The sequence below is a fragment of the Mandrillus leucophaeus genome, unplaced genomic scaffold (genome assembly GCF_000951045.1).
Source record: "Mandrillus leucophaeus isolate KB7577 unplaced genomic scaffold, Mleu.le_1.0 Scaffold1472, whole genome shotgun sequence".
Classification (NCBI taxonomy): domain Eukaryota; kingdom Metazoa; phylum Chordata; class Mammalia; order Primates; family Cercopithecidae; genus Mandrillus; species Mandrillus leucophaeus.
In genome coordinates this window covers 12,162-37,231 of record NW_012101446.1, presented here as the reverse complement: position 1 = coordinate 37,231, position 25,070 = coordinate 12,162, and the positions used below count along the sequence as shown (strand labels likewise).

At 36.6% G+C, this 25,070-nt stretch overlaps 1 pseudogene; it reads right to left on the bottom strand.

The window, feature by feature from the left end:
* Nucleotides 1-14,006: 14,006 nt before the first annotated feature.
* LOC105535535 lies at nt 14,007-23,962 on the bottom strand (annotated as a pseudogene).
* Nucleotides 23,963-25,070: the final 1,108 nt, after the last annotated feature.

Here is a 25,070-nt window from a genome sequence, read left to right as displayed (position 1 = left end):
TATGTAATTCTTTCATCAAAATTAATTTTCATTTAAATCTCATTAAAGGTCTTTCTTACCTAGCATTAGCTTCAGTCAGTATGTATGTAGGGTGTCCTGTATTCTGTATTTAGTTGACCAATGATATCATTAATGCCTACCTGCAAAAAATATGCTTCATTTTACTACAGTCAGTTTTCTGGAACCTTGAAAAACAACCTGTGCTATGATCTTGAAAGTTATATGTGTTTTATAAGTCGTCATTTTGTTTATTTACATCTAACATTTATAGAGGGAAATTTTCTAACGTACCTTATTTATATGTAAATAAATTATTTACCTTTTCCTTTCTCTGGAAGAAAAATTCATTGCTAAGCTCAATTATCACTTCACTCTTATTGCCATTACAGCCAAAGATGTTCTTTGTTAAATATCAAAAAGTACTGAAAAAGATTTACTCTTATTATCTCTTGTCCTTTCTGCCACTCAACTTTTAAGTTCCTTCAACATACTGAAGTAATAACACAACGAAGGGTTAAAGACAAATAAAACAAAAACAGCAAAGAATTATTGCAAAACACTTGGTCTGATCTCTTCTCAAATTTCAGTAGCTCTCAAGATTTTAGGGATCAGGGCCCCTTTACAATCTTAAAAATGAGCTCCTTTATAGGAAGCAATAGTCATACTAGTATTCCTTAGAAGAAATTATGCAATCTTGGCGTAGGAAGGATATAATAAATTATTTCCAAACTCTTCTTTTCACAGATGAGGTAAATAATCCCCAGAGAACAGTAGCAATTTGGTCCTGGACACAGGTGTATAGTATTACACATAATGAGAATCAGGTGTCTTGACCCCTCATCTAATGCTTTGGACATCAGACCAGCTGCCTGCTGGCAATTAGACAACCACCCGTAGTGCCAACATGTATTTAAAAAGGCTTTAAAAATGACAAGTAAAAATTGTGTTGACATCTTTAACCATTAACAAAAAGGTGAAGAGAATCCCAACTTCTTCCCCAGACATTGTAAAGGTAAAACATAGAAATTCCCCATAGAAAATGTGGGAGGTTTTGAGAGTTGAGGGGAGAGAGAGATCTCAACTGGAAAATACTTGGCAACTGAAGAAACTTCAAATATTATTACAATAAAAGAAATCAGAAATATTTCTAGGTTGCTTACATAGAATAATATACTGAAAATTGACTAAAGATACATCTCTCATTTATTCAGATACTTTAAAATTTTATTTCTATAAATGGGAAGCAAAAAGAAGGCATAAAGCCTTCTTTAAATTTAATATTTTATTTAGAATCAACTATAGTTTTTTTATTCCTACATCATTACAATATTAGCAAGTTTTCTAACATTAGCCACAAGTTCCTGCATCAGTGCAGAATATCTCAACTCAGAGGGTGAATCATGGAAATTAAAGAATTATACATAAATCAAATATTTTCACTTCTATTTAAGACCTAATACAGAAAGCTTAAGTGTTCGTATTGTAAGGAGGAGGAGTTCCCAGTAATGCAACTATTCTGAGAGCCCTAAGCTAAACTGGGATTTCATTTCCACATCCACCAGCAGCCCTGCCCTACTAGGAAATGAAGGGGAGGTGGATCCACGTGTATTACAGTGGGCCTTTCACAGCTCTTTCAATTACCTGGTAGATGGCCTAATGTCTGGTTGTCTCACCCACGACCAGAAGGTGACTCACAAGGGAAACTTGATTATACCAGCAGATGCCCTTATCGCTTTTGTCTGACCCACGTGCGGTGTATGCCTGCCTGGCTCTCTCTCTGGTGCCAGGAGCCCGACCTTGTGTTCTGCCAGCTAGGGAAGTCCCTTTTTCTTCAGATGGAAGGTGCAAAATCAACCCACCACCACAACAGAAAATAAGCTCAAGGATTTATTACTTTCAGATTCTGGGAAAGGAGAGTGTAATGAGTTAGGAGAGCAGTCATGAGTCATTCATGCAAGAATGAAGAGTCAGGAAGAGAGAAAGAATACACGTGGCAACCAGCAGTGTATATGTAAGGCAGTACGGTGTGGCTCACTTTAAGTTCATGGGGAAATGCCTGAACGGTCCCTTTAAAGGAGGCAGTGGGAAAGTGGCAGCCCCCACCTGCTAGGCGAGAGAGATGCCCTAAGTTCTTAACTCTGGCCACCAGCTTGAGCCATTTAGGCGTGGCGGAGAACTGGAAACTGTGTCACAGGTAACTGAGACCTGCTTCTGGTCTGAAAAAGTTAGAACTATATTCAAAATAAAGGACAAGGCAATAGAAAAGTCGTAGGGATTCACTACAGCAACTAACATAAAGTCTTCCAATGTAAGAACATACTTTCTATTCCCCGATGTGCTTTAATTTCATAGGCCATGATAGCAGATAATGTGCATCTCTTTAAAGAATAAAGGGGGGCCATTGTAATAAATATGAAAAGCATATTTGAAGATGTAATTTTTAGAAAGATTTAATGAAGATTGCAGTGAATTGATTAAAAGAAATAAATTACCCATGGAAATATCCCTATAATATGTTAGTGGATAATTTTCCTTTCTTGTCAACAGAAAAATTCAGACATGTTTTACTTAATATTGTTAGGATAATAGATTAAATTAGTGGTAACGTCATCTATGAAATTCCAGTTTACCAACAGTCAGTCAAATTCAATTATATTTTGTAATGCTATGATTTGTTAGTTCCTGCATTTTACTGTCAGTATTATCTAAATGTATGTTAAAGTATGACACAAAAACATTATTTTCAAGATGTAACTTCTATGGTAAACTTAATCCTATATTTCACAGGGATTAATGTAAAGCAGAAGCACACACAAATATACATGCACATTTAAGAACTGTGTTTGCATTTTCTCCTTTTAATAAGTAGAAATCATACTTCATTAAGGTTTCTTGCAAACATATTTTAAAGAGCTGAACTTTTGTCATAATGAATTACAACTTGATGTGTTAAAGGAAACAATAAAGTTGTCAAAATAGGTAAGAAACAATTTTTGATGCTCAACACAAATTCATTGGAGACAATGGAACACATGTGGTAACTTGGCTCTCGCCCATTTTCTCCATCCACAGTAAATATCTTCTCGAAATAGGAAGCTGCACCACACTTACCTCAGGAAAGTATTTCATTGCTAGTGGCAGTGTAGTCAAAAGTTTTGAAACTCTGCTCATTATGTAAAGAAAGAGCTTAACAAGCATGCATGAAATACTGTACTGCTTCTAACTTGCTCTTCTTTCTGAATTTACAGAGCTTAATGAATCATTTAACAAAAACAGCCTAACTACCCAGGCATATAAAAGTCTGATTCGTTCATCACCCAAAAGTCTTAACCACAGGGATGTCTTACAAATTGGAATGAGAATTCAACCATTTCTTGCAAGTTGAGTCTCCCACCCTCCAAGTATTGTTAAGGGTTACACAATATATTTTCCCCCTTATCTTTGAATCTTTAAACATTATTTTCTTCAGTCTTAGTTTTATCTCGGAAAAAGAAAAAAAAATCTTGTCCTTTGGTGGCAAATCTTCCTGAAATCTGGGGTGCTACTTCACTATGCTTAGCTGGATTGGGAACAGTGGTTTATACATAGCAAGAAATAGCAGTTCACTAAACACATTTGAATGAGGAAATGAATGTATGAGTGAATGAAAAATGGAAAAGTGTCAAATGAAATGGGTACTGATTTCAGTGCGATGGGACCTTCTAAATCTCTCTGACCACTTAGATATTTTAGTGTATTAGTCTGTTCTCACACTACTATGAAGAACACCTGAGACTGGGTTATTTATAAAGCAAGAAGTTTAATTGACTCACAGTTCAGCGTGGCTGGGGAGGCAAAGGTGATGCAAGTATTTTCCTCCCAAGGAGACAGGAAATACAGAGATTGCAAAAGGGGAAGCGTCCCTTATAAAACCATCAGATCTCGTGAGAACTCACTCACGATCACGAGAACAGTATGGGAGAAACCGCCCTCCATAATCCAATCACCCCCCACCGAGTCCTCTCCCTTGACACATGGGGATTACAATTTGAGATGAGATTTGGGTGGAGACGCAGCCAAACTATAACACTCATGTGAAAGGGATTGTTACCAGGTTCCTTTTATGGCCAGAGTCACTTGACACCTAAGTTGCTACTAGAAGTTGAGCACTTCTGTGAGGAAGGATACAGAAAAAAAATCTTCCCACTCAAGGCACTTAAAGGCATAATTAGAGTGGGACTGATAAACACAGGAAGACCCAGTGCATTGACCAGCAAAAGGAGAGGTTAGACAGATCATCCATTTCTTCCTACAGATGCTTGTCTTATAACATGAAAAGCAAAGCAAAACAGAATTATCTTCATTTCACGAACGTAGGCATCAGAAATGGTGAGTTGTAACCTTATTTCTTTCTGGAGCTGCCCAGGTAACCCAGGAAAGAACAGTTCATCTCTGTGTACTTGAGTTCCTTTGTCTCTATAATTAGGATATTAATTTTGACATCTGAAGGTTGTTTGACAACAAAATGAAATTTTATTTCTGAAATTGACTTAAAAAAAGTGCTATACAAATCTAAGTTATTAAACTTTTAAAGATGAATTGAAGCTGACAGCTGAAGGAGGCGGAAATGGGTACTGAATATTTATGTTAAACCTAGAAATTTCTATAGCCAGAAGTGCAAGTCAGAATGATTGCAAAGTATGCTCACAACTCAAGTTCCAAAACTGTTGAAAATGACATCTCTACCTGACAGCTACAATGGAACTTATCCAGTGAGTCTTCACCTCAAAGTAACTAATACCTGAGGTCTGTATCAGTCATGTGTTCCTTTAAATCCATTGAGTGATGCATCGAGACAGGTAATAGCAATTCCTCAGCCTCTAATTTATGCCTCTTATTCTGTTTCTCTCCACTGACAATCTCCATTTTTCTAAAGGAAGGCAAATCCTAGTTTGTTTAAAAAAAAAAAAAATGTAAACAGAAACAAGCACAAATAAAAACTAGGGGAAATGATTTGGGTTAAATAGCAGAAATTTGCAAATTTGAAAACCCATTCTGTGCTCAATATCCATGAGTAAGGAAACACATACTGGACTGGAAACAAATTGAACTTGGAACAAGATGCACAGGTTATGGTATTATTCAATGCATAACATGTATAAAGACTTCCTTCCTTCCTTCCTTCCTTCCTTCCCTCCCTCTCTTCCTTCTTTCCTTCCTTCCTTCCTTTCCTTCCTTCCTTCCTTCCCTCCCTCTCTTCCTTATTTCCTTCCTTCCTTCCCTCCCTCCCTCTCTCCCTCCTTTCCTTTCTTCCTTTTTCCCTCCTTCCCTTCCTTCCTTTCTTCCTTCCTTCCCTCTTCCTCTTAATTTTTCTCCCTCACTTCTTTCCATTTTCCATCTTTCCTAACTTCCATCTTCCTTCTATTCCTCACCTTCTCTCTCCAATTTTCTCTGTTTCCTTATTCCTTTCTCTCTTTTTTTGTTTCGACTTTTTGATTTCTCTCCTTTTCCCTGTATGTTTTATTATTTTTCCTGCTTTTATCTTCCTTTTTTTCTTTCAAGTTTCTTTTTTGGCTTATATGTATTAAAGTCAGTCCTCTGTATCCACAGCTTCTGCTTCCATGGATTCAACCAGCTGTGGATAGAAAATATTTTAAAAAATAGAAAAATAACAATAGAACAATAATAAATACAAATTTAAAAATTATAAAAACTAAGTAACACTTTATATTTGGTATTATAAGTTGTCCAGAGATGATTTAAAAGGAGAAGGTGCATTGGTTATATGCAAATACTACACTATTTTATAGAAAGGACTGTAACAATGCTGGATTTTGGTCCCTGCAGGGAATCCTAGAAGCAGTCCTTCATGGATACTGAGAGACAACTGCATATTATGTAATAGAAACATATTGAGCTTATAACTGGAAAAAAACATCTACATACACACACACACACATATATATTTCGATTTCAAATAAGCTGTTAGGAAAAGACAGACTGGAAAAGAGTTCACCTCCTGAACTCTTCAGTAATCTATTGGCTCTGGGTACCCTGGACTTTCTTCAATAAAATTACTCCTGATTTGAAGAAAAGTGACTGAAGAAGCTGCGGGAAATTCATCTTCCAACATTACAAACTAATTCTACTTCACGAAATTATTGAGGACCTCCCTTGCACTCATTACCCAAATAGAAGAAACTGTCTCAATCTGGCATAAAACGTGAAGGAAGTGACCAAAGTGGCTTTTTTATTTCTTGCTTTACTGACATATAATTGACAAATAAAAATTATAGATATTTAAGCTGTACAACATGTTTTGATATGCCTATATGTTGTTAAATGATTACTGCAATCAAGCTAATTAACATATCACCTCACTTAATTTTTTGGTGATGAAAATACTTCTCTTTTAGTAAATTAGTACATTCAGTAAATACTTCTCTTTTGGTAAACTTCTAGTGTACACCACATGGTTATTAAATACCGTCACCACCTTGTTAGGTCTCCAGAACCACAGTTTTCCTTGACATTTCTGCGATTGCCAATAACATTAAATAAAGTCCATGAAAGGTTATCAACAATAGCTTTCATCACAACCAATGAGAAAGTTTCTCTGTTTAAAATAACATCACATAGAAATACTCATATATGTCTTTAAAGCAATGTAAATAATCATATTTTTTATTTCTGAATAAAGTAAAAGGTATGTAAACAAGATGATCTATCTGATTACATCATGTTCTCATATGTAGGAAAGAAAAAACCAGCCTAGCAAGATATTCCAGATTTAAACTAAGACTACATTTACATCTAGGAAAAAAACAAAAACAAACTATACACACACACACACACACACACACACACAGACATATACATGTACAAATATACATCTGTAATACATATGATGCTTTAAAATATATTGAATATTGCATTAAATGGAGATAATTTTATAAATACAAATAACTGACATTTTACCATAAAATGTATATGCCTAATGTCTAGATGTCCAGATAAGAAGCATATGTATTTTTTTAATTGCGTGAAAACATGTTTATTAATGAGTATATAAACTTCAGATTCAAATTACTATATTCACATCTTTTTCTACCTGTGCCTTACATCACAGTATACTAAAGTATTTTTGTAAACAAGTAAATGTATATGGCAAAACAAAAATATTGCCCTATCTTGCAATTTTTCTTGTTTGGTAGTTTAAGCAGCACACTGAATTATAATTAAAAATATCAGTAAAGTGACATTTTGAAGAAAAAATGGCAATGAATGAAAGAAGCTGAACATACTTTAAGCCAAATACTAGTGAGTATGTAGAAGGCAAGGATGCTGTGCCATGCGTCATTCAGTAACTGCCATGTGTGCGAGACTTTAAAAACTCCTCCTGCCTTTACAACATAGCTTTCCCACTAATGTTCTTGATGGTGATGATAATGATCTTATTTTCTAATACATGTAGTTGATATTCACCATAGCGAAACATATTTAAAAGAATGGCAAAGGGAGAAAAAATGTTATACATGCACACACATCGAGTTAGATATTCACATTTGTATATATTCTATTATTTTTAATGCATCCACATGTAAATCCACCATTTATTATATTCCATTTAAAAATACTTTGAATTCCAAAAAAGCTTTAAAATACATGATTCTAAAATGGATAGAGGGCCAGGTATTGTGGCTCATACCTGTAATCCCAGCACTTTGGGAGACCAAGGCATGAGGATTGCTTGCCTTGGAGTTCAAGACCAGTCTAGACAACATAGCATGATCCTGTCTTTATAAAAAATTAAATTAAATTTAAAAACAGAAACTAAAATAAAAAAAGACAAAATGGATAGACTGTTCTTCTGTTGTTGTTGTTCTTTTGAGATAGGGCTCTCACTCTGTCACCAGGGCTGGAGTGCAGTGGTGCGATCTCAGCTCACTCCTGGGTTCAAGCAATTCTCCCGCCTCAGCCTCCTGAGTAGCTGGGATTACAGGCACCCGCCACCATGCCCGGCTTATTTTTGTGTTTTTAATAGAGACAGGGTTTCACCATGTTGGTCAGGCTGGTCTCGAACTCCTGACCTTGTGATCCACCTACCTCGGCTTCCCAAACTGCTGGATTACAGGCGTGAGACTGTTCTACACATATGCTGCTAGAAGGAAACATATGCTGCCAGTATTTTATACTATGGTATATCATGACTACATGCAATGTATTAAGCTACAGAAGAGTATGGTACAGAAGAATAAAAAGCATTTATCCTCTATGTTTACCTTTTCTGAACAAATCTAAAGTTTATTTCAGAGAAAAGTACCTGAACCGAATAATGCAATATTATTAAGATCCTAGACTTTGCTGTTTATCTAATGCATGCGTAGACATTTACCTTAATTTTATCATAAACAAGGTCACATAAAAGCACGTAACTTTCAATGGCCTACTGTTCTCACTTGGATCTTCTGAATGGGGGATATTATAATTTAAATGCTATTAGTTCTTATGTGTTAAGTTTTTCTGCAATGTCTGGAAGGTAAAAATCCAAACAGATTGAGCATTTTCTATGTCCATTTTCTTGTTCCATTTTATTTTTTCCCATGTGGGCTAAAATGAAAATTTTCTAAATAATATTCTTTGTATTGCCTCTTTAGTACCATTCTTTTTAAAAACACTTGGTTATTTAATAAAGTCATTTGTTTAAGCAGATTCTTTAAGCAAACAGATTGCTTCCTGGGAATAAATTAGACATTTTCATAAGTACTTTAACACTTTCACAAGGTTAGTCGTTAATACTTTATAGAAGTCAGTTAATAAAAAGGAAAGAATATAACTCTTTCCTAAACAAACTCTTTTGTAAATTAAGAATAAAGATCTGTGCTTAGAGTATACATTAACTAGTGGATGCTAGAGTTGTATTAGTCAACTATTAAAGCAATGAGGACACCATAAAATTGCCTGTAGAGCAGTTTAAGGGATAGCAATCACTCATGGAGTGCCTTCCTGCAAGGCAGGCATCAGGACAGCTATTCCAAATTTATTACCTAATTTAATCATATCAATTTCCCAAGATACATACGCATTTTTACTTTCCCATTGAAAATAATAGAAATATTGAAATTAAATAAGTAACATTTTCAACGTCAAAACCCAGAAACTTTGGATTAAAAGTTAAAAAACTTCTGAGTCCATTCCCATTCCCTTTTAATACATTACCTTACCTCAAGTGGGAGGAATTAAACCGAAATATAAATGCTGTTGTTGTTGTTGCTATTCTACTTATCCTGACAAAGAAATAAAGGTTTAATCATGTGCATATGCATTATTCCTTTCCCTTAAAATTTGGATACTGCAGAAAGAATAAATGCTGTGTGTAAAACATATTTAATTTCTTTAAAGAAATTATTCTTATCGTTATTCTTTCACCATTACAGTACGTTCATTTTTTTCTCATTTAATCTGTTTCTGTGCAAAATAATGATCACAGAAAGTTACAAAATGAGTCAGATGGACCACTGTAATAATAATAATAATAAACATGTGAATGGGGTGAAACAGAACAGTGACAAGAAAAGTCATATCCATCTGAAAAGTAGGACAATAAGCAGTAGAACCATGGTCATCAATGATTGGATGAAATGAATGAAACTTTTTGAAATTTTAAGTTGACTAAGTGTACTTTCTTCCAAAACAAAGTTACAATTTTGGAGATATCTGGTACATTCATTAAGCCTTATATGTTTAACTTTACGTTCTTTTTTATTACAAACATTCTAGCACTTTCTCCCAATCTTCCCAGCCTACTTCCTTCTTGCAGATTCTTAGTAGCTTTTTGATCAGGCATCCACCCAGGCAGGGACATGGCTCAGTGACACCAAGCAATGCCACATTTGATTTTATTGAACATGAAATAGACACAGAATATGGATGGAAGGCAGCATTTCTCCATGGAATACAGAAAATGAGAATAAGCTGTCATGTGTTAATCAAGTTCATGTTTTTGTGCTATTCTTTTCATGTAGCATGTTAAAAACCCCAACAAATTATTTAAAGTAACATACATTGTATGTTACAAGAGAAACATTTCTTAATAAAGGGGTGATTTAATGCTTCTCAAATCAAATGGTCTTGATACCCATTGAAATGCTTATCAATATTGATTAATGAACTGCAATTAATATAAAATGCAGAAACAAAAAAATAACAGTATGGTTACATTTGAAAGAGATCAAACTGAAAAAAAAGTAGTCTGTTTGGAAAGAAACATTTTAAGAATATCAACGGATTAAATATTCAATTACCTAAGTTAAAGAGTCATTATAATCATGTAGTATTTTAGAATAAAATATAACATTTTGGTTTCTTAAATAGATAAATATGCTGGAGGACTAGATTCTATAGTCTTTAGTTTTCCTATTACCATTTTGAACACCGGTTACAAGAGTGATGCAAGACGATAAATAATTTATCAAAATATGAATTATAAACATTTTTCCTCTAGGGAATTTACTTCTGTAATGATTTTACCTCATTGAGATATGAATTTATCAATTCCCATTATTTTTTAAAAAACATATTTTAAATACTAAATTGAAAGCTGTACTTCTAAGCTTTACTATATTCTTTAAACATATAAATTTGGGGTTTTAAATTATACTTTAATTTTTTTGTCAATTATTTTGATGAATGTGTCACTCTTGAATTTCACAAAACTATTTTTATTTGCTTTGGGTATATATCCAAATCTTTTTAAGGTTAAAATTACCCTACTCAGGCTGTGGCAGCAAAAGTTTGAAACAGACCCCAATATTCTTTCTTGAATAATTCAAATATACAAATATTGAAATAGTTAAATAATAGGCTGGGCGTGCTGGCTCATGCTTGTAATCCCAGCACTTTGGGAGGCCGAGGTGGGCGGATCATGAGGTCAGGAGATCAAGACTGTCCTGGCTAACACGGTGAAACCCCGTCTCTACTAAAAATACAAAAATTAGCCCGGCATGGTGGCGATGCCTGTAGTCCCAGCTACTCGGGAGGCTGAGGCAGGAGAATGGCGGGAACCCGGGAGGCGGAGCTTGCAGTGAGCCGAGATCGCGCACTACAGTCCAGTCTGGGTGACAGAGGGAGACTCTGTCTCAAAAAAAAAAAGAAATATTCAAATAATAGAATATTTGTGAAATTAAGACACCAGATATGTTTGCTTTCTGTTTATCAAAAATTATCCTGAGTGGGCCTGGCCTTATCTGAAGGAGGAAATTTAGAGCATGGGAGAGATTCTGCTGCTGGCACTGAAGAAGGCTGCCATATTGTGGGCGGGGCTTATGGAGAAAGCACAGGCCAAGGACCCGCGAGTCGCTAGGAGCTAAGAGCATTCCCAGCCAACAGCTACCAAGAAAACAGGGACTTAAGTCATATAGTAGCCAATGCATTCTGCCAACAGTTTGAGAGATCTCAGAAGTGGATTCTTCCTTAATAGAGCCTCCAGATGAGGATATATCCAGCTGGGACCCACTTCTGCCTTATGAGACACTGAGCAGAAGGCCTATCCAAAACAAGCGAGGCTCCTGACCTATGGAAACTGTGGGATGCTAAATTTGTGTTAAGCTGCTACATTTCTCGTGATTTGTTCTGCAGCAGTAGGAAATGTATATACTGTTCCTTCCCCTACAATGACATAAAATATAAGCCAGCACAATTAGGGATATTTAGGCCATTATTCAAAATCTGTCTGAAAATGAATTGGAGAATGATAATATTTTACACATACTAAGATAGGACAATGAGAAATTGATGAGTTATTATTCTATTTTCAAAATCCAGTAGAGCTATATAGCATTTACAATTTTTTATTCACACTATAATCTACATTTGGACATTTTTTTGCTTTCCCTTTCTAAATTGTTTTTCTTGGTTTTTAAAGAGAGATGGTAATGTTTTTAGTTATTCCTGTCTAAAATTTTGAGAATAATTGCATTTACCATCATATCAGACTCTGGTAAATAAAGTTATATTATTGGCATTATGGTTTATTACTACATCTTTTGTCAATTATTTTGTTAGTTGCCACTAATCCCCCAAAATATATCCTTAGGTTTTCCTATTATTATATAATATTTTCAAATGGCTCCCTACTTTAATGGAATTTTTGGGGGAATACTGGAATACTCTAGAGTTAGTTGTTACATAAATACTGAAGACCTAATTGTTCTGAGAGTGATTTACCCCAATTTTCTAAAATAACTCTACTTTAAACTTATTTATATAATCATTTGAGAAACACTATAAACAGGAATTACAAAATTGTATATGGTAATTCTCTCTAAAAATAACACTGCAGCACAAAATTTTGAAAGGAATAGCATGTATCTATTTGAGATTCTGTTCTACAATCTTTCTCTCTGTCTCTCTCACGTATTTCTTACAGTCCTATTTTAAGCACCTAGCAAGGACTTTTCTGGAGCGTCAGGTAAATGGTTCCCTCATCTAGCTTCAACTTTTACAGGCAAATAGTAAGTGTTTTTACTTCTCTATTTACTTAAGAGATCATGATTTGATTTATATTTACCTTCCATCGTATGTCATGGGATTGAGCTAATTTTAAATGTAAATAATAATTATTGGTGAATTTTTATTTTTATATAGTTTTTTATTTTAATTTTATTGTTGTGTCATTGAGTGTCCATTTCTGTGTCAGAGAAAAAGCTAAGTTGTATCAATAATTGAGTTCCCTGAATAATCAAATGATGTCCTATTTGACATTACTTTGAAAAAACAACTTAAAGCCATGTGATAAAAATTACCTTATTAAATCCTATGACAACCCTATGAGATGGGTGTAAAAACCTGCCCACAAGTAACAAAGTTATTAAGTGAAAGGTTGGAAATGATCTGGGAAGTCTGCCCTCAGTGTGTTGTGCTCTATGACATGCTGCACTGAAGCTGTGGTTCATAGACCTTTACAGGTATGCTAAGACTTTGAACCCTATTCTCCATGCAGAGGGGCCTCACTAAAGCATTATTTACTGTGTCTCCACCAAATCTCACCTTGAATTTTAATATTCCCCACATGTCAAGAGTGGGGCCAAGTGGAGATAATTGAATCATGAGGGCAGTTTCCCCCATACTGTTCTCATGGTAGTAAGTCTCTCAAGATCTGATGGTTTTATCAATGGAAGTTCCCCTGCACCAAGCTCTCTTGCCTGCCATCATATGAGATGTAACTTTGCTCTTCATTCACCTTCCACCATGATTGTGAGGCCTCCCCTGCCTTGTGGAACTGTGAGTCAATTCAACCTCTTTCCTTTATAAATTACTGAGTCTTGGTAATTGTGTGTTGGATTGTAGGAGCACGCATTTGCAGGCACCACGATCCTCTGATACCTGGTAAGTGGAAGTGATGCTAGAATGTGTCTATAGAGTGTATTGCTATCACCCAAACTTTCTATTTCTAGTTTGTCCAGATTTAGATTTGATCAGTTTTCTGGTCTAATTAAAAAAAGCATTTCAAAAACAAAAGAAAAGAAAAGAAAAGAAAGAAAGCATTCATACCACAGAAAATATTTAATAAATCAAAATATAGGAAAGAAGAATCTCCATGGGAAACCGGTCCCAAGTTTCGAGGGTTGATTGAGGGAATTTTGGTTTGCTAATTTTTTTCATCCTTTTAGTAGTCAAAAGGTCTGAACAACTCCTTGTTTTCAGTTTTGAAACAGTCACATCTCTCTCTACCGCAAAGTAACCATGTAGTGCAGATCCATAAAAAACAGGGAGGAAGCGGTGTCAGGGGGAGGCCTGTCTCTCTAGAAGGGCGTCCACCTCCACATCTGCAGAAAGAGAAGGAACCGAACAGGGCTCCAGTACTTCTGTCCTGCAAATAAGCTCCTTTTAAATGTAAAACCCAGTCACCCAGCAGTTCCTTTAACAGGTATATCTCTGAATGCCAGGCCAGTTCTGAGAGGAAACAAAAACCACAGGTTGAGAGAAAAGGACTATCATGGGCATCTGGTCACTTTCTACATGATCCATCATACTTCCAGGAATTGGGAGCTTACTGGTCTTGGAGTGGAATAGCTCAGACCACATCCACGGGAGGTCACCCTTTAAATACATCGTGAGGAGTGGCAATAAGGTAAATGGCACCAAACAGAGAAGGGCAGGCTGGGCGGCCTGGTGAAAATGTGAGAGGCCACAGTAGCAGTGAGCAGATCTACAAAGTATCCCATGAGGGTGCAGTGAAAGTAAAAGACCTTCTGCATGTGCCCAGAGATGTTGGCAGGTCCAGGGCCACCACAGGAGTCCACACGGGCTTGTTTTTTGTAATTATCATAGCGAAGGTCAAAGCATAGCAGATGACCAGGCATAACAATGTCTCCAATGCCCAACATGAGGAAGTGGCTCCCAGTGGAATGTGGGAAGACCAGTTTTCCAGGCAGAGACAGTCGAGGAACATCACGCTCAACACCAGACCCCAGGTTGAGCTTCCAGGACAGAACGTAAAGGGGATTTTCAGCCAGCTGCCATGGCCACGTTCACCATGACATTGCTATTAAAGATGTAGGCTGAGAAAAATACCTAAAAGACATCATAGATTAAAAGTCCTGAGAGAAGCAGACAGGGGACTTTGAGACCCAGCAGGCAGACAAAGGCAATTACAGTGACGTCCATGAGAAGTCAATGGCCAGCGAGAATCCAGATGAGGATGAGCATGACAGACAGAGATAATAACAACAACTCAGCAGTAGTGAAACATCCACAGAAACCCAGGGAAATCTTTTTCTGACGTGAACAGAGTCTCGTTAAATACGGGCACATCAGGAGAAGAAGAAAAGTAAAAGTTATCATTGTAAGAACTGCTGTACATATTGTGAAAACTACTTGAGCTCAGTCAAAGAAGCAGAGCAATAATAAAAGAGAGACAGATGCTCCAATCAGAAGGAAGAGAGCCTGGGTAGAGTCAATTGTTTGATGCTATTATTGGTGCTGTTGCCATTGAAAGACCCAGAAGAACTATTACTGTCTTTCTGTGAACTCACTTGTCTTTCTGTCTTTTCTATGTACCAGTCTGTATGTTGAGAATCGGAGGCTGAAATTTGCAACTTAAGGATATATAAACTTTCAAGGGCATTTAATCTGAAATCTGTACAAATTGTTATTTTAGTATTAAACCAAAAGCTGACATATTTCCTGGATGAATTTGATAAACACATTTCTAAGGCAAAATCATACTTGGTAATAATATTTCTAATCATTAAGAACAGTAAATAAATACAAATTTAATTAATCTTCAAGTGACATATTTAATAAATAAAACTTCCAGTTTAGGATGCCAGACCAACCACATATGAGCATCTCTTCTTGCCTCCAAGATACCATGAAATTATGTGAAATTATGAGGTATGTTTATTATAAACTCATAATGATACATAGAAATTGAAGAAAATCAGGCTATAAGATTGTTTTACACACATCTATAATTCAAAAAACAAACGGAGGAAGACAATAGATGAAACAGGTTGGAGGAAGTATATCCCAGAGAACTCACAGGACTGCAACTCTAAGAGACTGAGGAGCCAGAAAATACATGGCTCCACATTGATATGTTCAGGCAGAAATAATAAAAAACTCACCCAAGAGATAGCACATTCCATACCTTCACAAAAACTGAGTGCCTGGAGACATACCACCCTGGACAAGAATTGGAGAATTATTCTTTCAAGAAATAATACTCAGGAGGAAAGAAGAAACTCTGTTCTAAATAAATGAAGGCTAGTGTTTAGACATTTCTCCAGATCTTCACCCTTTAAAGCTCATGAGTCACTAAGTTTGACTTCTGTACTTAGCAATTGCCTTTGCATTGCCTTGTTCCTAAATATGAATGAGCAAAGAAGACTGTCTGGCCATTTGAGGAAACACTGTGACATGAAAGAAGAACCTACCTCTCTGCAGAAAGGAGATTAAAACTCACAGGAAACACTAATGATTTTATAAAAATAAGTTTCCTAAAAATGAAACAAAACCTCTAAGTATAATAGTATCTCCCAAGGACCATGTGGGGAATATTAAAATTCAAGGTGAGATTTGGTGGAGACACAGTAAATAATACTTTAGTGAGGCCCCTCTGCATGGAGAATAGGGTTCAAAGTCTTAGCATACCTGTAAAGGTCTATGAACCACAGCTTCAGTGCAGCATGTCATAGAGCACAACACACTGAGGGCAGACTTCCCAGATCATTTCCAACCTTTCACTTAATAACTCTGTAACATTGTAGGGGAAGGAACAGTATATACATTGTCATGAGACAATAGGCTGTGGAAAGGAGCTCTTGGATATTAAAAATAAAATTGCCATAATAAATTAAGAAGAACTGAAAATATAGTTGCTAAATGAATAAATAAATTTAAGAGTTGGAGAAATGAAATTGTGACAATATCCTGGAAATGTAAAACTAAAGATATAAAGAGATCTAGGATACCCCGATTCATGAAGATCCATTGTCGAGTTCAGTGCCAGAACCAGGGTGGGAGCAGCTGCAAAACATTTGTAGTGAATAAAGAAATTAGTTTATGAGTGTAGTTGCCGCTGGATGATTTAATTTCTCAACTTTTCTGTGTCTTCCAGAATGTTTAGCAGGGAGGAACACTATCTTCTGGGAGCTGCAAAATATGCTTGCACCAAAAAGTAAGCCGATGGAACAGGAAATGAAGGAAAAAACCAAGAATGTTTCATGTGCCTAGGAGATGCCTGGATTCTTCAAAATGGCGAGACCCAAGGAAAGAAAGGTCAAGATGGCGGCAGGTCACCTCAGGCAGTTGGAGGAGATTATGTGCCAGGGCATTTCTTCTTCCTGTCCCTTGCCACAGCATCCATCCCCTCTGATTTTAGAAAAGTCTTACAAAAAATGTGCTAAGAGTTTAACAAGATAAGACTAATTTCAACAACAAGTATGAGTGGGAATTGAGCTCAAATAGTGTAGTATCTATATATACATGAAGTACTAATGGATGTAAGTTGGAAAATGGGATATGCTCATTTGCATAACTTAATGGTATGGATATATACATATGATTAAAGATAACTTTCAAGTTTCAATGAAATTTCATCAGGACACTGATTTAATGCATAGAAAATGTGACAAAGCAGGTATTGAGAACACATATGTCATAAAAGTGATTATGCACTTTTCTAAATTGTCTTACATTTCTGATAGTTGCAAATAGCCTTTGCAATTTGCTCAGTTGTGGCATAGCACAATATTTAGTTATTTTGCAACATGGTTAGGGAAACAATCCGATATTATGCAATCTTGAGCACCCAATTATAAGTCAGATAATACTGTGCACATTACTTAGATTCTCCAAACATCACTTTTCTCCCTTGTAAAATGTTGATTAATAATACCTTTTTGTATGTTTATAAATTTTAATTACTGTCTATATTGAAGTACTAGAAGTATATTATGTGCCCATCATTATTATTATACTAAGTAATTATTTGCTGATAACATTAGATTTTAGGAGTTAATCTATTGTTTAATGCTAGATATTCAAATATTCAAAAAAAGAAAAGCAGAAAGCACAGATGTCTTTGTACTGTTCAAAGAATGACAATATGCTAGATCACATGAGAAAAGGATAAAATTCGTAGTTGTTGAAATTAGAAAAGTAGCCAAGAGCCAAATAATATGTTAGAGCAAAAGATGAGGATTTTGAATTAATTCTTCATGAGATGGGAAACAACAGGGCAATTTTGAATGCAGAAATGATATGATCTAACCCATATTTTAATAGAACTTTTCTGGCTACTTTATGGAAATAAAATCTTGAGGCTGGCCAGTTAGGGAACTACTAAAATTGTCCAAATAAGAAATGATAGTGTGTTGGATTAAATGGTAAGTGAATATGCTGAATGCTGGTCAGATCAGATTGTATGCATACTTTTGAAAGTAGAGCTGACAAAATTTGTTCATATGTTGGATTAGAGAAGCAAGACGAACAGCAGAAGCAAAGATCACACTAAGATTACTGTCATATACTATTAAAACATTGGATTATTGATAGAGTTTGGTGTCTCCCCATCCAAATCTCATCGTGAATTGTAGTTCCCATAATCCCCATGTGTGATGGAAGGGACCCAGTTGGAGGTAATTGAATCATAAGGGGTGGTTATGCTGCTGTTCTCATAATAGTGAGTGACTCTCATGAGATCTGATAGTTTTATGAAGGGCAGTTTCCCTGCACGTTCTCTCTTGCCTGCTGCCATGTAAGACATGCCTCTGCTCCTCCTTCACCTTCCTGCATGATTGTGAGGCCTCCCCAGGCATGTGGAACTGTGAGTTCATTAAGTCTCTTTTTCTTTATAATCTAGTTTCAGGTATTTCTTCATAGCTGTATTAAAATGGGATAATACAATTACCATTAACAGAGGTGAGGAAATCTGAGGACCATATTTTGAAGTGGAAAATCAAGGATTCATTTTAAGATATGTCTTGCAAGATCTTCTCTACTGTACTTCCCATCACTTGCTAAATCCAAATTGACCAACAATAGCTGTTAAATGATGCCCCAAAACTTGCTACCCCTGAATACTACAGTCTAATTAACAAATCCAGTTTTTCATACCTTCCAAGGATTCAGAGAACAGGTCTCAGAGAAAAACTGTCCTTTCCCAATCTATGCTGTCAGCTCTGAAAGCCATTCACCTTGAGATGTTGTCATGCTGCAATGGGTTTATTTAATTTGAGGTAATGGCATTTGCTATTGATTCTCCTTTGAGAAGAACTGGATCAGGACCAGATCCCCATTACCTGGACTGGATACTTTAGTGAAAAAGGAGAACAGCACTGAAGCAACATTGCTCTCTCTCCCCACTGGGGCCGGTGTGGCTAGACACCAGATGAGCTCTGATTCTGCTTGGAAATCTTTCATTTTGTGTTGAGTGTCACTCACATTTTATGTTGTTACTATTGTCATTGATAGGGGCTTTTATGTGTGAGATAAAGATGTACTGTTTGTGATGGAGGGGAGGTAGCACGTGTTTGCTTCTCACCACTAGAATTGTAGGCAACAAAGCCAGTGGCCCTCTGACTGCTTATTAATATTTATGTTGATGTGAACAGCACCAAACACAGAATATGACATGAATCTCACCAAGGACAATTTATAATTCCAATGATCAGTTTGAAGAATTTTTGACATAAAGAAAATTGTTCATTCAGAGGCATAAAAGGGAGAAACCTTCATGAGATTTTCTTTCTTGTCTAAAAGAAAGAGATTATATAAGTGAGGTCATCTTATTTCAACCAATTATATAAATCTCACGTTTGTGTGCATGTGTGTGTGTGTTTGTGTGAGTGTGTACGTCTGTGTCGAAATGGGTTTCCTGCATCTAATCTTTCGCCCTTGAAGAGGAAAGATAATTACCTTTTACTGATGAAAATTTAGTATTTGTCTGAAGCTAGCTCCCACTTACTTCTCCTGTTACATTTTTCCTTTTGTCTTCTCCCACTCTCTTCTCTCTTTGGGAATTTTAGAGACTTAATGATCAAAGTTTTGTGTTTTGTCTTTATGTGTGTATCCTAAGAATATCTAGCTCAGACAAAGTTTGAAAAAAGAGCTAAAAATTATTAAACTGCATTTGTTTTGCTTAAAAACATATGGGCCATGTAAAAAAAGGCAACAATAAGAACAACAACAAAATATAATCTAGTTATAGACTTTCTTGCTATTTATAAGATCTGTAGTTGGAATAAAAAGGATGGAACTTATGATTTTTAAAGTCTTTGACTTTTGTTTTGTTTTGTTTTGTTTTTGTTTTTTTGAGATGGAGTCTCACACCGTTGCCTGGGCTGGAGTGCAGTGGCATGATCTTGGCTCACTGCAACCTCTGCCTCCTGGGTTCAAGAGGTTCTCCTGCCTCAGCCTCCCAAGTAGCTGGGATTACAGGCACCCACCACCATGCCTGGCTAATTTTTTGTATTTTTAGTAGAGGCATATGTTGGCCAGGCCGGTATTGAACTCCTGACCTCATGATCTGCCCACCTCAGCCTCCCAAAAAGCAGGGATTACAGGCATGAGCCACTACTTCCAGCCATCTTTAACATTTTTAATGAATTCAGAGGTTTGTAAATTGTATTTGAGAATTATATAGGTTCATAATAGTCCTGAACAAATACATGAATCCTTTGACAAATTAGAATTAGTATATAATAAGGGTATTCTCTAGAATATTGTCTATCTCCTTCCACATTTTATTATATAAAATTAATGTCAACGCTAAGTCTAATTTATTCAATACCGAGGTCAAGATTTTCATGCTTTAAATTTTCTAAATACTCCACATTGGTTGTGAAACTCAAGAAAGTCACAGATATTTTAGGTTTTACATATTATGAAGCTTGGCAGTCCCCAAGACAGCTCTCACTTTTGATACCAGCTGCAAGTTTGAATTCCTAAGACCACCCTCAGATTCAAATAATTCACTAGAAGAACTCTCAGAATTCAGAAAACGCATTATATTCAGCATTTTTTTTTTCTTTGCTGCGAAAGAATCAGATTAAATTCAACCAAGAGGCCAATAGAGTGGGTCCAGGAGTCACCAGATACGCATTTCTAGTTGTCCTCAGAGTGGACTCATGTGGATCATGCCTACTTCTCCCAGATATCTTTGAATATCTTTGAAATTCCAACGAATAACAAAATAATTTGCTCTCTTACCTTCAAAATAGAAGGATAATAAAATGCTTTGGCATTCTCCATTCTTCGATTTTTAATAAATGTAACTATAATGGGAACTTGTTGTTTATATAATTTAACATGCAATGGGAAAAAGAATCTCAGTTAAGAGAAGCTCAGTTTTCATAGTTTCACTATATGCACATAAAATGTATTTGTATAAATCACTTCAATATTTCTTATCTCTCAAGTTAAAGAAACATATTCATGTTCAAGCATCAAAACTGGTGAATGATTCTCCCTATTAACATTTGTTTTGTGATGTTAATGCACATCTCAGTCAGGGACAATCAGTGGCAAATACAGTGGCTTCGTGATGTAAATGGAAAATCCAGGGAGCTTTGTCCCCATGTCTGTTCTTACTCTTTACAACAGGGGCATCCAATCCCCAAGCCACGGACCAGTACTAGTCCATGGCCTGTTAGGGACTGGGTTGCACAGCAGGAGGTGAGTGGCAGGTGAGTGATCAGTGGCAGTATTAGATTCTCATAGGAGTGCAAACCCTATTGTGAACTGCACATGCAAGGGATCTAGGTTGAACACTCCTTATGAGAATCTAATGCCTGATGATCTGTCAGTGTCTCCCATCACCGCCAGATGGGACCGTCTAGTTGCAGGAAAACAAGCTCAGGCTCCCACTGATTCTACCTTATGATGAGTATGTAATAATAGTAGAAATAAAGTGCATAATAAATGTAATAATGCACTTGAATCATCTTGAAACCATCCTCCCCACCCCGACCCTGTCCATGGAAAAATGATCTTCCACGAAACTGGTGCCTGGTGCCAAAAAGGTTAGGGATTGGTGCTTTACAAAGTGTTATTCCCAGATAATCATGAACACTGTGTTGCTATTTACAGAATAATCATCAACTGTAACCTAATTCTCCAGGCTGTCTTGTAAGAGAGGATTTCACTCTTTCACCTTGATAATGCTGGATAACATATATTCTTGAATAGATGGTTAAGGGAAAAATTGGCTGTAAGCTTAAAACACTGGCAATTTTACTCTAAATTGTTGAGGATGTTTCTGGCATATGTTTTTCATGCCAAATGAATGACACGAGCAAAGCTGTAAAGGTGAAGCATTAACAGGAATAATGGCTTAAATGAAGGCTTTGAACATTTGAAGATACATTTTATACATGGTCACATTCAAATGGATATAAATATCTTCTAACTATTGTCTGTTTTCTGGATGGCAGTTTTTCCCTCTCCAAAAACAACAACCTTAGCACTAGCTTAATTTTTTTTCTAGACTATATATTCTTAACTTGGGACACATCAACTTACTTATCCCGTTACAGAGGCACCAACTTTATAGGGACTATAGCCAAGGAGTTTGCAAAATACAGTTCATCTTCCAGAACTCAACTGTTCTTATCATGTTAAGTCAACAATGGAAATTGAAAGAATACATATTATCCCAAAATTAGAGTTTCCAAAATTGAGAATTGCTGTAGAGATTTTATGCTGTATATCCAAATCTTTAATCAACAAATCCAGTTGCACTCAGTTTTTTCCAAAGACAAATAAGAGAATCCTGCATGATCTGCCAAGATTACTGGTTTGCTAAAAATGACATCAACCTCGGAATGCTCTTGGGCCACAGAAAAAGACTATCAGGCACTATCAATTATAAATACTATAGTAAAACTTCACCGAATGGAACTTTGGGGTCACGTCTCTCAGTTAAAAGTCATTATGCATCTCCAGCATCTCCATACCAATGGCAGCTATCACACAGAATCTCTCAGGATTCTTCAGAAGCAGGCACATCACAAAGGGGACTGTTTTCCAAAGAACCTGGATGAAGCAACAGGTGGAGAACTTCTACCCAAGATTTCTTGTTTTGTTAGAGTAGGTAGCTTGGCAAACATGGACAGGAGAGGCCCTGCCCCACAGGAATGTCAGGCAACCATCAGGTGATGCTCAGGTGATTGTTAAACTGTCTCTCTAAAATAATAATTGGTTGCAGCCAGTGCCAGGGAAAGGCAGTCTCCCATTAAATATAAAACACCTGAAGCTGGTGATTAGCAGCTTTCTGATAAGATCTCTGGAGTTGGGCAAGTGGGCTCCAGCATGCGCACTAAGAGGCAAAATGGTGGAGTGTAACTGGCATATGACCCTTCTCTGGGAATGTTCAACTTGATAAGGGAAAAATGCCTCAAAGGAGCATGCACACAACTTGTAAACACACTCCGCATGTGGCCCCTCTCAAGTGCTGGCAGTCCACTGCACATGCAGAGAGCCTGCCCCAAGGAAAAATCAAGGGAGAAGAAACACAAACCTCAGAATCATCCAGTGTGTAAAAATCTGAAGTCAAGGGTTGACTGGGGCACTTGGATCTCCCAAGTTGCCCACTTGACCTCTTCCAAGTGCACTTCCTTTCATTCCTGTTCACTCCTCCCCTAAAACTTGCCTTAGTCTCTCCCTCTGCCTTATGTCCCTTGGTTGAATTCTCTCCTCCAAGGAGGCAAGAATTGAGCTGCTGAAGACCCATTGAATTCACTGCTGCTAACAGTTTGACTGCTGCATCACTGTGACCACCAAACACTTCTTCTTGCTGTCTTATTCCTGTCTTATGAATTTAAATTCCAGATTTTTAATGAATGAGGATTTAAAAACTTCAAAAAATGCCCTCCTTTAATACTAAAACTTTGAGTTCTACAAATGACTCTGTTATTTTGAAAATACTTCACTAATCAGATACAAAATGAGACACAAAAGAAAGAAACCTTGACAACCTGGCTCCTCTGCCACATTCTGGGTCACCTGGATCAAGGAATCCAGATGGAGGATGGAACTTGGTTTTATGATTAAAACCAGGTAAAACGGTGGGCTGGATGGACAACCTTTCAAAGACTGTTAATGATTCTAGTTCTTGTTTTTCGAGGCTTCAGAGTTCTACACTATGTCCTACACACAGCCCTAAATACTTGTTAACTGCTACCCCTGGACTGGTTATTACAGTGACCACAGAAATATAAGTCATATAAGGAGCTGCTGAACATGCTTAAGACTCCACAATCTCCAAAGATATCAAAGGCACGAATGGAAATCTGGACTCCGACAATTGTCCTTAGCATGTTATCTTTTACGCCAATGCTGGCCAAAGAGAAGGACTTAAAATGTTGTACTGATCCTTACAAGAACTTAGTTTCCACTGTTTCTTTCCACTCTGTTTGCTAAATTCAAATTGATCAACCAATAGCTGCTTAACTAGGGCCACACCTTGCTCTTCCGGCATCTTATCCCATGAGCAACATGGTTTCAGTTTCCTCATAATTTCCCAGAACTTGCCAGTGAATAATTCTTGGAATAAAACTGAACTATGACTGTGAAACTGCCTTTGCAAAAATCATAACTGAGAAAATAAGACAGTAAAAGAGATGTGTCCTAACTGCCTTCAAATCTTGCTTTTAACCTCCAAGCTGTCTTATTCATTGCTGGTGTAGTCTAAACTAATTTTGGAAGAAACTTAGTTTATGATTTAACTTTGAAACCAAGATAACAATAGCCCTTTCCCTAAACAAACCCCCTTCCTGCCTAGAGCCTAGACTGCCTTTGCAGGACTAACAAAATATCCACAAAGTTAGAAATTATGGCTTAGGAGTCATGCAGCTGGAGGGTGCAAGAATCTGAACCTCTCCAAATCGCTCCTGGGGATAACATCACTAATGTAAAATATAAGATCAGTGTTTCAGATATTTTGCAGACTCTGCACTTGATAGATCAACTGGCACTACCCAGGTCTTGATAAACTGGCTCAGTTGGATTTGTGGCCTCTGCCTAGGAACTGATTCAGCACAAGAGGACAACTTTGACTCCCTATTATTTTATCTCTGACCTGCTCAGTCAGTACTGCCAACTTTCTGACCCCCCATACACCAAATTGTTCTTGAAAACCTCAATCTCCAAGTTTTGGAGGAGACTGATTTGAGTAATAATAAAACTCTGGTCCCCTGTACAGTCAGCTTTGCATGAATTAAACTCTTTCTCTATTGCCATTCCCCTGTCTAGATAAATTAGCTCTGTCTAGGCAGTGGGCAAGATTAACCCACTGGGCAGTTACATCTGGCCTTTCCAATTCTGTCTTACGAAATATTTATCTACCTGGTCCCCACAATATGGTCATCTTGAACTGTGTTTCATGTTGCAATATTTTAATAAAGGCTTGAGCTAATAGCTTTTGATTAGTTTCTCGCCTTTCACATTTATTATGAGATAATCATCTACTAAATATTCTAGTGGAATTAATACACAAAGCATAAGTTTGTTTTTTGCTAACCCTCAACTAGTGAACAGTTCAAGAATTACACAGGACCCAGTTATAAATCCTCCAAATTATATATGTG